Source organism: Mustela nivalis (assembly GCF_964662115.1).
Source record: "Mustela nivalis genome assembly, chromosome: 6".
In the NCBI taxonomy this organism is placed as follows: Eukaryota; Metazoa; Chordata; class Mammalia; order Carnivora; family Mustelidae; genus Mustela; species Mustela nivalis.
The window spans coordinates 27,159,739-27,175,205 of NC_139025.1; the positions used below are offsets into that span (position 1 = coordinate 27,159,739).

Consider the following 15,467-nt stretch of genomic DNA (forward strand, 5'->3'; position numbering starts at 1 on the left):
AGCCTCTTGTACTCCAGAGCCATCATGGGAGCCACTCTAGAAAATTAATGGAACCCAAGAAGAGATTATAGGCACCTCCTTTTTAGCCAAATTGAACAGAAGTTGTGGGTAACCTGGGACCTACTGCCTGCTGTCGGCATCTGAAATGGTTGGGGGCAGTCGTGTGGAGCTGAGTCCTCCGCCAGCGGGGTCTGACCCTACCCCAGGTAGAAAGCATCAGAAAGTGTGAAATTGTGGGATATGGAGCTGGTGTTGCAGAATTGCCTGTTGCCATTGAGGTTGTGCGGTGGGGGGGGGGGGGGGGGGGGGGGCTCACATGCTGAGCAACCAAAGTGTCAGAAGTGGAGTGTTTTGTGTGAGTAGTACAAAAGTCACATAAGACATACACCATAGGGGAAAACTGGGTAAATTTTCCCTTTATATCCCCAATCCCAGAGCTTCTGATCCAGTAGGGGTAGAGTGGGGACCTTTCTAATAAGTTCCCCAGTAACTAATGTGGGTGGGTCTTACTTTGAGAACTCCTGCTCTAATATAATGCAGCCCTATTCCAGGGCTTCTTTATCAATTACCCCTTCTTTATCTTCTTTATCAATTACCCCTACCCAGAATAAAGGGACAGCTTCTCCCACAGTGAGGATACCACGGATAATCAGCCCACAGGTAAGGAGTATAGTTGTGGGTCCCTTCCACTCTCAAGTTCAGTTCTACCCTGTGTTCGCTAAGACAGAAATCATCAAGGCTCAAACACTGTGACCAATCACGTTTCTGGCTGTAGTCCCTAACTTGCAGAATTTATGAGAAGTAATTAGACTAAAAGCTGCCAAATTAAGGGAGCTGGATAGCCATTCACCTCTCGGAGCTCACAGCACTGTGGTACAGGCCACATGTGGTTCTTTGCCATGCCTTAAGCCCGTGGCTATATCCTCACCAGTAGGTCAAAAGCTATTTGAGAGCAGAAACCGTGTTTTATTCATCTCTGTATGTCCTTCAAGCCCATGTTTGGCTCCCTTCCTGGAAATGAGCATAGAGTTCTATATATTCTAGATGTAAAAGGAATCTTATTTAGAAAATACCAAAATATTTACTTTCCATTCCCATATAAGTGATCTTCTCTCAATGCCCATCCTTCATTAAAGCTTAGTTTATTGCTCAGGAAAAAGGAGGAAGGTATCAAAAAGTCATAATTCATGAATGAATATTGTTTTTAAAAGATTTTATTTTAGAGTGCCTGGGTGGCTCAGTTAGTTAACTGTCTACCTTCAGCTCAGGTCATGATCTTGGGGTCATGGGATCAAGCTCCACATAGGGCTCCCGCTCATCAGGAAGTCTGCTTCTCCCTTTCCCTCTGTGCATGTTCTCTCACTCTCTTTCAAATCTTTAAAAAAATATATATTTTATTTATTTGAGAGAAATCATGTACAAACAGGGGGAAGGGCAGAGGGAGAAGCAGACTTCCCACTGAGCAGGGAGCCCAACATAGGGCTCAATCCCAGGACCCCAAGATCATGACCTGAGCTGAAAGCAGATGCTCATCTGACTGTGACACCCAGGTGCCCCAAGAAGATATTACTTTGTTTCATCCACTTGGGAACAATAGCAGAGAATAGAACTACTGTCAACGAACAGCCCAGAAACAATATCCTGGTCATTGGGTGCTAGAAGAATGGGTGGGTGGATAATAGGGAGGATTAAGTACTCTTCAAGATGTTCCTTCCTCTTTACTCCAAAGCTCATCTGTGTCTTTGGCATTCATTTGGTGAAAATGTATCTGGTCCTTTCAAGGAGGAAACACATAAGAACAGACTGCTAATAATCATAGTACCTAACACCACATCTTGCTTAGAGTTAGGAACTGAATAATTACTCCGTCATTTGGTCTGCTGATTAGATTTGAAGAGATATGAAAATCATGTGGTGCACTTGGTTGAGTGAATTGAAGTGGGGAAGATGAGATGACATCTCTTTGGAACATCAGTGTGGCCAACAAGGTCTGGGCAAGGCCTTCCTCTGCAGTAGCCTTTATTGGATGGTGGACAGGTCTGCCCCTCTGCTATCCTGAAAGTGCCAGTAACAGAGAAAGAGCTCACGAAAAGACATAACTTTCTTCCTAGTTCTATCCCAAGGTGGAAGATTGACCACAGTTTCTCCTCTTCCACATTCAACTCTAGAAAGGCATTTAAAGGACATCCAGTACTGATTTCTAATATTATAAATAGAGGGATCTCAGCCCAGCGACACAAAATAATTTACCAAACTTCAATGACAGAGACTGGCCTAGGCTTCACGTCTCCCAGGTCAGGAGTTTTTCCTTTATTGCAGATTCTTCTGGAGGCCCACGACAAATCACACAGTCCTAGGGGGGAAAAGGTTATCGGCCCAGAGAGGAAAAGTCCAGGGGCAATTTCAAGTCTGGCTGAAATCAAATGCTCAACTCATGTTGCTAGGAGCACATTTTTGCCATCTTCCTGTTCTGCCTTTTGTAGTTAAAGATTTTCTGTCATGTCAGAGAGGGCTCCCGGCACCTCCAGGCTTGGGATCCACAGCTTAAAAAATCCAATGGATGGAGTCTCGTTCCTGGTAGTTTTGGCCAAAGTCATGATTCTGGTTCCCCTGCCCTTGTTCCCCACTTTGAACAGTCGCTATGGTTAGAGGTGCACAATGGTCCGTTCTCAGAGACTATGCCAGCTTCTAGAGTGTAGGGTGGTCACACCCTCATTTTGGTGACTGAAAGGAGAGGAGAGGGCAGCTTCTCAAAGGAAAATCAGAATGTTGTTATCCAGAGAAGGAGAGAAGAGAGTCTGTTTCTATGACTGTATCCTTCTAGATGGTGTGGTCCAGATACACCTGTGACATCAGACACACACCTGGCATTATTCTCAATGAAAAGGGATGTAGGTTTATTTAATTTCTGAAAAGGGAGAAAATGGACTCCTCTGCATCAAGAGCAGACACTTTCCACAATGTCCATCCTGAAAGGTGGTATCAGGAAAGATCAGAGGCAGGCACTCTACTCAAGGTCCAAATCATGGGAATATCCATGAGATGTCTGAACACATGTCCTTGTCTAAATTTCTATACTGCAGCATTGCCTGCCAAACATCTGTAATAAAAATCTTTCGACGCACATGGGATGTGAACATACGTGACAGCAGCATCGGTGACATCCACTGGAGCGTCTTCTTGGTTTGGGGTTACAGTTTTTGTTCCTTCATTTACTAGCTCCCTGAAACCTTGAACAAACCAGATAACCTCTCAGAAGCAGAATTTCCTCATTTTTAATGTGGAGATAGATAGCATCTCCCCTGCCCATCTAATGGTAATTGCTATTTGATACAAATGAAAAATTGGATATAAAAGTGTTTGGGGGGAAAATGAAGTACTAATTTTATATTGATCATTTCAACCTTTGTATGTGAGCATAAGAACTATATTAATATGCATTCTTTATGGGTATGAATTTTTATAACTCTTACCTCTGGAAAAGTTCCAAAGCCCATTTGACTCTTTTCCATATATGGCAGTATCTTTCACCATGCAAACATTGAAATGAATTGAGGATAAATTAACCTCCAGTTTTCTCCAGGCTTGCAGCAAAGAGATGATTTACTATAAAAGTTCACGTTTTCTGCTTGACAAATGAGTCACTGTGCTTATTATCTGTTTATGAGTAGGCAAAAGCACGAAACATCCCCATGTGTCCCAGTGAATTATGAAAGTCCTTTAAGAGCAGCGCATTCACCATGGATCTTTTTGCTATCTGTCCTCTGCCGTTTGCTGAGAATGTTTGCCATAATACAGCTGAGCTGATCACAATTCATTTATGCACTCCTGGCTCCTGGGATGATCACCTAGATTTCTAAACCCCAGATTGGAAGCTGCAGTTTGATAAAAACTGGAGAAAATGGCCCCATTTCTCTCACCCCCCTCTCAGTTCCTCCTTCTGTTCACCCTCGTCATCCACCCTACTCCATTCATCCCTCTCTAAATATTCTGGTTCCTGAGACTCTTTTGATCAAATTCTTTATTGTCCCAGGTTTTTGGGAATTCAGCAGTGATAGCCTCCCTGAAGATGATGAGAGTGTACCATGTGTTGAGTCCTCTACATCTGATATTTTACTTAATGCCTCCCACAGTCTTATGAGCCAGATTGTCTCCATTGTACATAAAAGGACTGAAGTTTGGAGAAGCTAGAGCAGGACAAGATTTGAACTCAAATATCTGAGTCCAAAGTCTATGACTCTAACCACCATACTGGATAAGGTTTGTTTCCATTTTGTTCAAGCAGGCTTTTTTCCCCCTTCCCTCTCTCTTGTGTAAACTTGACTGATCTGCTTTGAGAAATGGATCTCACTTGGGTCAGGAGACTGAGGAAGTTTTGTTCCTCTAATTTCAGGAGACACTTGTGTATGCGTTACGATATATTGCAGATAACTTTACTGGGAAAGAAACTATGACTATCTCCTAAGGACCCCGTCTTGACAGTGGAGCAAGGAACAACCATATTGAATTGCTGTTCTCTTATCAGTCACTATGAAGTCTACATTCTAATTATTATATCATTTAAAGTGCCAGGCCATTGGTGAGATAAATGGTCAAGAGGTAGTGTGATCAGCTTTGCAATCACTATTATGACAAAAATATAACACGGGATTTTTTAAATATAAAAATGAGGAAGAAAGCTAAACAGTTGGGAATCTATATATGAAATTTATTTATTTTCGAGGTATAGTTGGCACAGAATGTAACATTAGTTTCAGGTGCACAGCATAGTGATTCAGTAAGTCTGTATGCTATACTATGCTTACTACAAATGTGGCTGCTCTCTGTTACCATGCATTGCTATTACAATGCCATCAACTGTATTCCCTGTGCTGTACCTTTCATGCTTGTGACTTACTCATTCCATAACTAGAATCTCCCTATATCCCCCACTTCCCTTCACCCATTTTTCCCATCTCCGCCACCTTTCTCCCTCTGGCAACAATCAGTTCATTCTCAATATTTTCATGGCCTGCTTTTAAAAAAATTATTGGTTTGTTTTGTTTTTTGGATTCCACAAGTCGTATATTTGTCATTCTTTGCTGACTTATTGCATTTAGTACATATATGAAATTTAGTCTATTTTTCCTGCATAATGACTATAAGAGATTAATCCCAATGATATAAAATTAACCCCTCATAAAGTTCTCAATCAATTTCATGTTGTTCATACTTTCATTAACTTCTTAAATATTTTGGAGAAGTGTATGAAGAAAAAAGAATACACACTTTTTTCAAAAAATTTTTTATTTTTTATAATTTTTTATAATGTTATGTTAGTAACTGTACAGTACATCACTTGTTTTTAATGTAGTGTTCCATAATTCATTGTTTGCATATAGCTCCCAGGGCTCCATGCAATCCGTGCCTTCTGTTATACCCATCACCAGGCTAACCCACCTACCCCTCAAAGCCCCTCTAAAAGCCACAGTTTGATTCTCAGAGACCATAGTCCCTCATGGTTTGTCACCCTCTCTGATTCCAACCCCCCTCACTTTTCCCTTCCATCCCCTAATGTCCTCCATGCTATTCCCTATGTTCCACAAATAAGTGAAACCATAGGATAATTGACTTTCTCTGTTTGACTTATTTCACTTAGCATGATTTCCTCCAGTTTACCCATGTTGATGCAAATGTTGGGTATTCATCCTTTCTGATGGCTGAGTAATATTCCATTGTCTATATGAACCACATCTTCTTTATCCATCCGTCTATTGAAGGGCATCTCAGCTCCTTTCACAGTTTGGCTATTATGGACTTTGCTGCTATGAATACTGGAGTGTATGTGGCCCTTCTTTTCACTATATCTATATCTTTGGGGTAAAGACCTCATAGTGCAATTGCTGGGTCCTAGAGTAGCTCTACTTTTAACTTTCTGAGGAACCTCTACACTGTTTTCCAAAGTGGTTGTACCAAATTGCCTTCCCATCAACAGTGTAAGAAGGTTCCCTTTTCTCCACAACCTCTCCAACATTTGTTGTTCTTTTTGTCTTTCTACCTAGTATAAGGTGGTTTCTCAATGTGGTTTGGATTTGAATTTCTCTGGTGGCTAACGATGTTGAACATTTTTTCATGTGTCTGCCAGCCATTTGTAGGTCTTCTTTGGAGAAGCATCTTTTCATGTTTTCTGCCCATTTTTTGACTTGATTATTCATTTTTTGGGTATTGAGTTTGAGATCTTTATAGATCTTTATAGATCTTGGACACCAGCACTTTATCTATAGTGTCATTTGCAAATATCTTCTCCTATTCTGTGGGTTGTCTCTTTGTTTTATTGACAATTTCTTTTGCTGTGCAAAAGCTTTTTATTTTGATGAAGTCACAAAAGTTCATTTTTGCTTTTGTTTCCCTTGCCTTCGGATATGTGTTTTGAAAGAAGTTGCTGTGGCCAATGTCAAAAAGTTACTGCCTATGTTCTTCTCTAGGATTTTGATGACTTCCTATCTCACACTGAGGTCTTTCATCCATTTAGAGTTTATCTTTGTGTGTGGTGGAAGAGAATGGTCGAGTTTCATTTTTCTGTATATAGCTGTCCAATTTCCCCAGCACTATTCAAGAGACTGTCTTTTTTCCACTGTATATTTTTTCCTGTTTTGTCGAAGATTAGTTGACCGTAGAGTTGAGGGTCCATATCTGGGCTTTCTATTCTGTTCCACTGATCTATGTTTCTTTTTCTGCCAGTACCATGCTGTCTTGGTGTTCACAGCTTTGTAACGTAGCTTGAAATCAGGCAACGTAATGCCCCCAGCTTTTTCTTTTTCTTTTTCTTGTTCGTTGGTGATTTGGGGTCTTTTCTGGTTCCATACAAACTTTAGGATTGTTTGTTCCAGCACTTTGAAAAATGCCATTGGTATTTTGATCAGGATGGCATTGAAAGTATAGATTGCTCTGGGCAACATAGACATTTTAACAAAGTTTATTCTTCTGATCCCTGCACACGGAATGTTTTTCCATCTTTTTGTGTCTTGTTCAATTTCCATCATAAGTGTTCTGTAGTTTCTAGAGTACAGATCCTTTACATCTTCTGTTAGGTTTATTCCAAGGTATCTTAAGGTTTTTGGTGCTATTGTGAATGGAATCAATTCCTTAATTTCTCTTTCTACAATTACATTGTTAGTGTATAGAAAAGCAACTGATTTCTGTACATTGATTTTGTATCCTGCCACATTACTGAATTGCTGTATGAGTTCTAGTAATTTGGGGATAGAGTCTTTTGGGTTTTCCACATAAAGTATCATGTCATCTGCGAAGAGAGTTTGACTACTTCTTTGCCAATTTGAATACCTTTTCTTTCTTTCTTTTTTTTATTATTTTTTTAAATTTATTTTTTATTTATTTTCAGCATAACAGTATTCATTATTTTTGCACCACATCCAGTGCTCCATGCAACCCGTGCCCTCTCTAATACCCACCACCTGGTACTCCGACCTCCCACCCCCCACCCCTTCAAAAGCCTCAGATTGTTTTTCAGAGTCCATAGTCTCTCCTGGTTCACCTCCCCTTCCAATTTCCCCCAACTCCCTTCTCCTCTCTAACACCCCATGTCCTCCATGCTATTTATTATGCTCCACAAATAAGTGAAACCATATGATGATTGACTCTCTCTGCTTGACTTATTTCACTCAGCATAATCTCTTCCAATCCCGTCCATGTTGCTACAAAAGTTGGGTATTCGTTCTTTCTGATGGAGGCATAATATTCCATAGTGTGAAAAGAAGGGCCATCTGTACCCCCAATGTTTACAGCAGCAATGGCCACAGTCACCAAACTGTGGAAAGAACCAAGATGCCCTTCAACGGACGAATGGATAAGGAAGATGTGGTCCTTTTATTTCTTTCTGTTGTCTGATTGCTGTTGCTAGGACTACCAGTGCTATGTTGAACAATAGTGGTGAGATTGGGCTTCTTTGCCCTGTTCCTGATCTCAGTGGAAAGGCACTCTGCTTTTTCCCATTGAGAATGATATTCCTGGGGGCTTTTCATAGACAGTTTTTATGAAATTGAGGAATGTTCCCTCTACCCTACACTCTGAAGAGTTTTAATCAGGAAAGGATGCTGTATTTTGTCAAGTGCGTTTTCTGCATCAGTTGAGAGGACCGTGTGATTCTTGTCTCTTCTCTTATTTATGTGTTCTATCACACTTATTGATTGCAAATGTTGAACCACCCTTGCATCCCAGGAATAAATCTCACCTGGTCGTGATGGATAATCCTTTTAATGTACTATTGGATCCTATTAGCTAGGATCTTTTTAAATGGTAATACACTTTCTTTTTATTTTTTTAAAAGAGTTTATTTATTTATTTGACAGAGAGATCACAAGTAGGCAGAGAGGCAGGCAGAGAGAGGAGGAAGCAGGCTCCCCGCTGAGCAGAGAGCCCAATACGGGGCTTGATCCCAGGACCCTGAGATCATGACCTGAGCTGAAGGCAGAGGCCCAACCCACTGAGCCATCTAGGTGCGCCCAATACACTTTCTTTTTAAATGATCATACACTCTCTTTTCAAATGATCATAAGGAGTAGTGAATAATTTAATAGAAAGAAAAGAAAAATGGTCAATTCACCTATTAATTCTTTTTTTTTTTTTAATTCTTTCAACATTTGCCAAAGGCCTAATTTCTGCTCAGTGTTGGGAATATGGGAAGTTTATCATCTAAGAGGGCATCTGGGGATACACAATATGACATAATGAGTGTTACAGTAACAGTTAGAAGTGTGGGTGGGCATGACCGATGCTAGCTCAATCTTGCAACATGCAGGAAAACGTCCAAGAACATTTTCTGCCTCCTGAGTAGGCATTAATCAACTGGTGGAGGGTTCAGGCTGAGGGGCAGCACATAGAAAGTCCTGGCTACATTTTAAGGAAATGAAAGTAGTTCAGTGTTGTTGGAACTGACTGTAAGAAAGGAAGTGGCAAAAGATAAAGAGTCCAAAGAAGCAGAAGTTAAATCTTAACAAGTCTTTCAGCTAAGATAAATAATTTGGACTTTTATGGTAATGTCAAGAAGCAGCCATTAAAAAGTTTTAAGCAAGTGAATGACATGATCAAATTCATGCTTTAGGAAATTCAGTGTCCAAGAGGACATGGGTATGGGTTGGTGGGTGAGAGGACATGGGTATGGGTTGGTGGGTGAGACGGGTGATACTGTCCGTCATCTCCAGTGGTCTGGGCCTTTATTTACCTTGCCTTTGTTTGCCCGTAGTTGTTGTAATACAACTATGTGTAAATACTATATACAGCAGACTTATGTTCGTATGAAATTATCAATTCCAGTAAGGACAAGTTTCTGTCCCCGCAAAAATGGAAGATGTTTATTATAGTCCGCTTGTTCCAAAAGATTGGCTGATTTCCTTGCCTCGCACATTAGGCATGCAGTGAGTAGCATGGATCAGAGGGAGCCTGTGCAAGCCTCTGTCTCTGCCCCATGACCATACTTTTGTTGGGCCCATTGTCCAGCACAGACGTAAAGCGACAAGAGGGACTGGCTGACATACCCAAAATGAGTCCACCTTTCTCTGGGGGTATCAAAAAAGCCCTCTGCAGCAGATGCTTTCTGTGGGCAATAAGATCTGCATACTTGGTGCCCATTCCCACTGGGTAAGAACTGAGCAATTCGTCACACCCAGGGGTAGCCTGCTTGTTAACAGATCCTCATGTGAGCTCGCCTTACATTCCTTCTACTTTCTTCTTATCCTTCCCTCCTGATCTCTGGGATTATACTCAAGCCCTTTGCTTTAAGCTGTTCTTCCAAGGAAGCTCAGGTTGAAATGGTAGGTACAAGGAATAACCCTAACAATCAACCATCACGATGAGATTTTCAAGCTATATTACTAGTGGTAGTTACTAGTGCCCTGCACTGGGTGCATGGGAACTGATTGAATATTCATTCCAGTTTGTAAAATTTTAACTATGAAATCATACTAATGAGAGCTATCAAGAAAGTGTCCCAAAGCTCTAGATTTATTTTCCTCTTCTCACTGGGTTGGAGTTCAATGGGCAAAAGCGGAGATAATTCACTATGTTGTCACACATTTCTGAGCATCTGGTAGGAAAGCTGTATCTGAAGAGGCTTGGCTGGTCAAATAGATAGCTTAATAGAGGCTGTGAGTCACCAGGTGTATTAGTTGCCTGTGGACTATTTCAATGTTTCTTCTGATAATTTAGTAAGTGATGGCATCTTTCACCTTCATTGGTTTCATGTTCTAAATCAGTAAAACGCTACCCTGATGTCTACAATTGAATAGCCTGGGGTGCTTTAAAAATTGATGCATGGAATCCATCATTTAAATCAGAATCTCTCAAGTTGAGCCCAGATGCCTGTATTTTTAAAGGTCTTCTCATGGTTCTAATGTGCAGCCAGAGTTGATTATGGCATTTCTAGACCAACAGATAGAGGAAGGGAGAGAGGAACTTGCATTCACTGAACAAGCACTATATTGGCCTCTTCCCTCTCTTTTTATAAACATGTAGTTCCAATAATGGTGTTATGGGGAAATGTAATCAGAATTCTTCTTTGAGGAACATTCCATCAGTTTGGTAGAAACACTTTGTTCGAAGTATTTGGTGCTTGGGTAAAGGGGGAGTCCTCCTGAAGGCATGCTCAAAACAAAGTCACTTTGCATGCCTATGACAAGGAGAGAAATTAGATGGCCTTTGGGGGGCTGGAGAAAAGAATGAAGAGGGATAAAAAAGAATAAAGGGTAAAATATCTAAATCTTCCATGGACTGAACTCCTGGTACTTAGGGTCAGGACCTCTTGACACAGAATAATGCTGAGGTTTCTGCTCAGGTGACAGAGTCTGTATGAAAGCAGGGGCTGGAGGCCTGCTGAGGTCTGTTGCATTGTGATGTAAGAGCTCCCTGGAACTCAAATTCCTCATTGGGGGTTGTAATAATGTATGTGAGAACAGTAGGGAGCCCAGAAGCAAGCCCTCTACTGATGTCAAGAGGTCACCTTGGTGATGGGCTCACAGCTAGAGCTGTATTTAGGGGACCCCACAGAAAGCCTTTATGACCCAAAATGTCTCTCCAGAATGTTAAACTCCTGGGGGTAATCATGAACCAGCACCATCCAAAGAGTGTTTTGTAAAACTTGATTCTAAGGATATTAAGTGGAAAAAATTAACAAGGGTTCTGTAGCCAAAGAAGTCTTGCAAATGGACTAAATGAAAGGACCTCCAAAATCTTCAGTATGCTAACTGGGCATAGTGACACTCCAAGAGGGAGGCACAGGCTATGGCTCTGTGTGTGTGTGTTCTCATGAAGTGTCTCAGACCCAAACTCCATGAGAGTCATTTGGGAAATACTACTATAGACCTATATATGGATGACCTGTAACACACGGATGTTTTTGCAAGAAATGACCAGACACAAATACACAAGGACACACACTAACACATTTTAAATTTGCCTTCTTTCTCATTCAAAAACAAAAGTAAGTTATTTTCCCTTTCAATATCTTTTGCTAGGAACAAGCCTCTTTCCATACAAGCTGTGAGCCTGCCAGAGGCACCGTGTATTCTATGAATGTTTATCCCCCAGTTGTTGTACCTGATGTAATGACTCTGCAGGATTTGTTTCACTGGCTCCCTGGAACTCAAATTCCTCATTGGGGGTTGTAATAATGTATGTGAGAACAATAGGGAGCCCAGAAGCAAAGAATTCATCGGGCTGAATTTCTCCCATTGTACAGTCATGATGTGATTCTGTAAGTTGAATGCAAACTGAGAAGCAGTTAACATTTAATAGCAGGAGGTTAGAAATATATTGTGCTTCTGGATCAAGTTACCTTTACTAAAGTGGAAAGCATGTGATGGATGTAGTTATGAAGAGGGAAGCAGGAGACCTGAATTCTAGTACCAGGGAAATCTTACTCTTGTTATGTGACCTTGGCCAAACACTGGGCTGTCTCATCTCTGAAGTGAGGGTTTGATGAGCCTGGAGATCTCTTCTAGATTGAATCTCAGTGTATCTGAGTAATAAATGGAAGCCATTCCAAAGTTACTAGAGAAAACTTTAAAACTCAGAACCTACAAAAAGGGTCCTCCTTAGGAAAGATCCGTTCTTAAAAAAGAGGCTCCAGAATTTTTACAGCCAATGTTCTCAGTGGGCCTGGGGTTGAGGATAGAGGGATGCTGAGTTTAAAAAAGCTTCAGTCATTCTTGGGGCACCTTCACTTACTCCACACAATGCTAGAAAAATGGTGAGAAGTCTAGGCCCTGGGTCCCACATGATGCTGTTATCCAGCTCTGGCCCTTCCCTTGGGTGTCCAGGCAGGAAGCTCCTGTACTCCATGATGCCCAGGCTGTCACCCTTTGTGCCTACTCTGTCCTCTCCAGCATAATTGCAGCTGTCCCTGACTTAAAGCTTGCCACCTTCTTTCCCTCTGCCTGTTACCTCCTCATGGACGACTGAAGGTCTCATAATAGAGCAAATTTTTCTGGGCGTTGCAAAGAGCTCAGCCTTTACAAGTGCAACAACCTTTGTCCCATCACCCAAGAATGGTCAGCATACCCTTTCTTTAAAGATTTTTTTTTAATTTATTTATCAGAGAGAGAGAGAGGGGGAGAGAGCGAGCACAGGCAGACAGAATGGCAGGCAGAGGCAGAGGGAGAAGCAGGCTCCCCGCTGAGCAAGGAGCCCGATGCGGGACTCGATCCCAGGACGCCGGGATCATGACCTGAGCCGAAGGCAGCTGCTTAACCAACTGAGCCACCCAGGCGTCCCCATACCCTTTCTTATTCATAGTAAGACAATAATATGATTGGATTTTCATATGCTATCATACTAAATTTTCAATAATTCACCTAAGCTTGTCCTCCAAACAAAATTTCTGATGCCTGAATTAGAAGGTTAGAGTGGCCAGAATGTATATAATGGGAACAGAGCTCTCCCGAGTGATTCTAGCATTCTCTCTTTCATCTCAACTCTTTTTTACCCAAATTTGAAGCCAGTGTCCTTCCTTGACCCTCCAGCTCCAAACATAAAGAGGCAGGCCGCTTTTGTTGGCCTTAGCAATCTTTGAAAATTTCAGTGCATTCGGAGCTTTAGCCTTCTTGTGTGAAATTATGGGAAGAGCTGTAACAAAACACATTTTTGCTCATGAGGCCTTTCCCCATTATAGATATCTCATGCTAAAATATCTCTTTCATAATACCATACATCCCCTGACACCTGATACAACCTCTAGTGTGATCTCTCCATGTCCATCCCTGCCCCTTCCTACTCATTCTTCACATAGCAGTGGGAGGGATCTTTTACAAGCCTGATCAGGATTCATCCCACTGAAAATTCTCTTGGCTTCCATTGATCTTTGATTCCAAAACTCATAACATGGCCCACAAGAACTTTATAGTCTGAAGTGACCTGACATTGCATTAAATCTCAACCTTGTTCTTTTACCCCCTTCCCAAAACTTTCCCAAACTTCATTAAATTTTATAGATAAATTTTGGGAAACTTTAGATATTTCTCAGTTTCCATCCAGAATGCAGTGCATGTTTGTATTTCATGTGAATCTTCCTTTATGCCCCCAATAAAGTTTTATGATATTCTCCGTAAAGATCTTAAGCATTATAGATTTATTAGGTCACTTCCAGATTTTGCCATTACGGGTTTTTGATACTGTAAATAGTATTTTTAAAAATTCATCCTTTAAGAATTAGTATCTAAAATATGGGGCACCTGGGTGGCTCAGTGGGATAAAGCCTCTGCCTTTGGCTCAAGTCATGATCTCAGGATCCTGGGATTGAGCCCCGCATCGGGCTCTCTGCTCAGCAGGGAACTTGCTTCTCTCTCTCTCTCTCTCTCTCTCTCTCTGCCTGCCTGTATGCCTACTTGTGATCTCTCTCAAACAAAATTTCTGATGCCTGAATTAGAATTAGAATTAGAATTTTTATTATAAATAATAAAAATGGGCAGAAGACACTTTTCCAAAGAAGCTAATCAAAATGACAATAAAATATCACCTCACACCTGTCAGAATGGTTAAACTAACAACACAGGAAACAACAGATGTTGGCGAGGATGTGGAGAAAGGGGAACCCTCATACACTGTTAGTGGGAATGCAAACTGGTGCAGCCACTGTGGAAAACAGTATGGAGGTTCCTCAAAAGGTTAAAAATAGAGCTATCCTATGACCCAGCAACTGTACTATTAGGTATTTGACCAAAAGATAAAAAAATACTAATTCAAAGGATACATAGACCCCAATGTTTGTAAAAACATTATCAACAATAGCCAAATTATGGGAAGAGCCCAAGTGTCCACAACTGATGAATGGATAAAGAAGACATAGTGTATATAAATAGATGTGTGTATGTGTGTGTGTGTGTGTGTGTGTGAGAGAGAGAGAGAGAGAGAGAAATGGAATTCTACTCAGCCATCAAAAAGAATGTCTTTTGCAATGACATAATGGAGCCTGAGAGTTTTAGATTAAGTGAAATAAGTCAGAGAAAGACAAATATCATACAATTTCATTCACATGTGGGATTTAAAAACAAAACAAATGAACATGGGGAGGAAAAGGGAGAAGCAAACCAAGAAACAGTATTAACTATAGAGAACAAACTGATGGCTACCAGGGGAGGGCTGGGCGATTGGGATGGATTTAACAAATAATGGGGATTAAGGAATGATGAGCACTGGATGTTGTATGCAAGTGATGAATCACTAAATCCTACACCTGGAACTAATATTGCATTGCATGTCAACTAAGTGGAATTTAAATAAAAACTTGGGGAAAATTTTATCTTTTAGTTGCTTTTGATGTATAAGAGTGAATTCATTTTACGTAAGATATCCAATATCAGCAACTTTGAGGGCTTTTGTTCATTCTAGTTGTTTGTCTTTAGATTCTGTTCATTTTCAATAGCTATTAGTTTTGCCCACAAATAATGACAATTTAGGTTTTCTTTACCTACTTGTTTCATTTTTATCTACTTCTAAACATTATTGTGCTAAATTGGACTTACAGAATAATATCAAATAAAAGTGGACACAAAAGACATCCTTGTCAAGTTTCACCATAAAGTTTAATATTTGCTCTTGGCCTTTTTATGATTTCCCTTATCAGGTTAAAGAAATTTGTCATAAACTTCCATTATGAACTAGTATTAGCATTAATAATTATAATCATTATTATGCATGCTTTCTTTGTATCTGTAGAGCTTAGCATATGACATAAAATTATATGAAGATTTTTTCCCTACTTTTCTATTTTCTATACCAGTTTATATAGGATAAGAATTGGTTGTTTTTTGAAGAATTGTTAGAACATGCCTGTAAAATCACCAGGACCTACCTATGGTTCTGCCTTTTCATTCCTTATTGACTTCTTACCCCTGTAGATTTTCTTTCTTTCATGGTAAGGTCATCAAGCATATTTTTATTTATTTTTTATTTTTTAAAGATTTTTATTTATTTATTTG

At 40.5% G+C, this 15,467-nt stretch overlaps 1 long non-coding RNA gene across 1 annotated transcript in view; it reads left to right on the top strand.

The window, feature by feature from the left end:
* Window positions 1-605: 605 nt before the first annotated feature.
* The window catches only part of LOC309868175, an 18,278-nt gene continuing 3,416 nt past the window's right edge, over window positions 606-15,467 (top strand). The window contains exon 1 of the long non-coding RNA XR_014313548.1: window positions 606-660. This is a non-coding gene — a long non-coding RNA (uncharacterized lncRNA). The remainder of the gene's footprint in view (window positions 661-15,467) is intronic.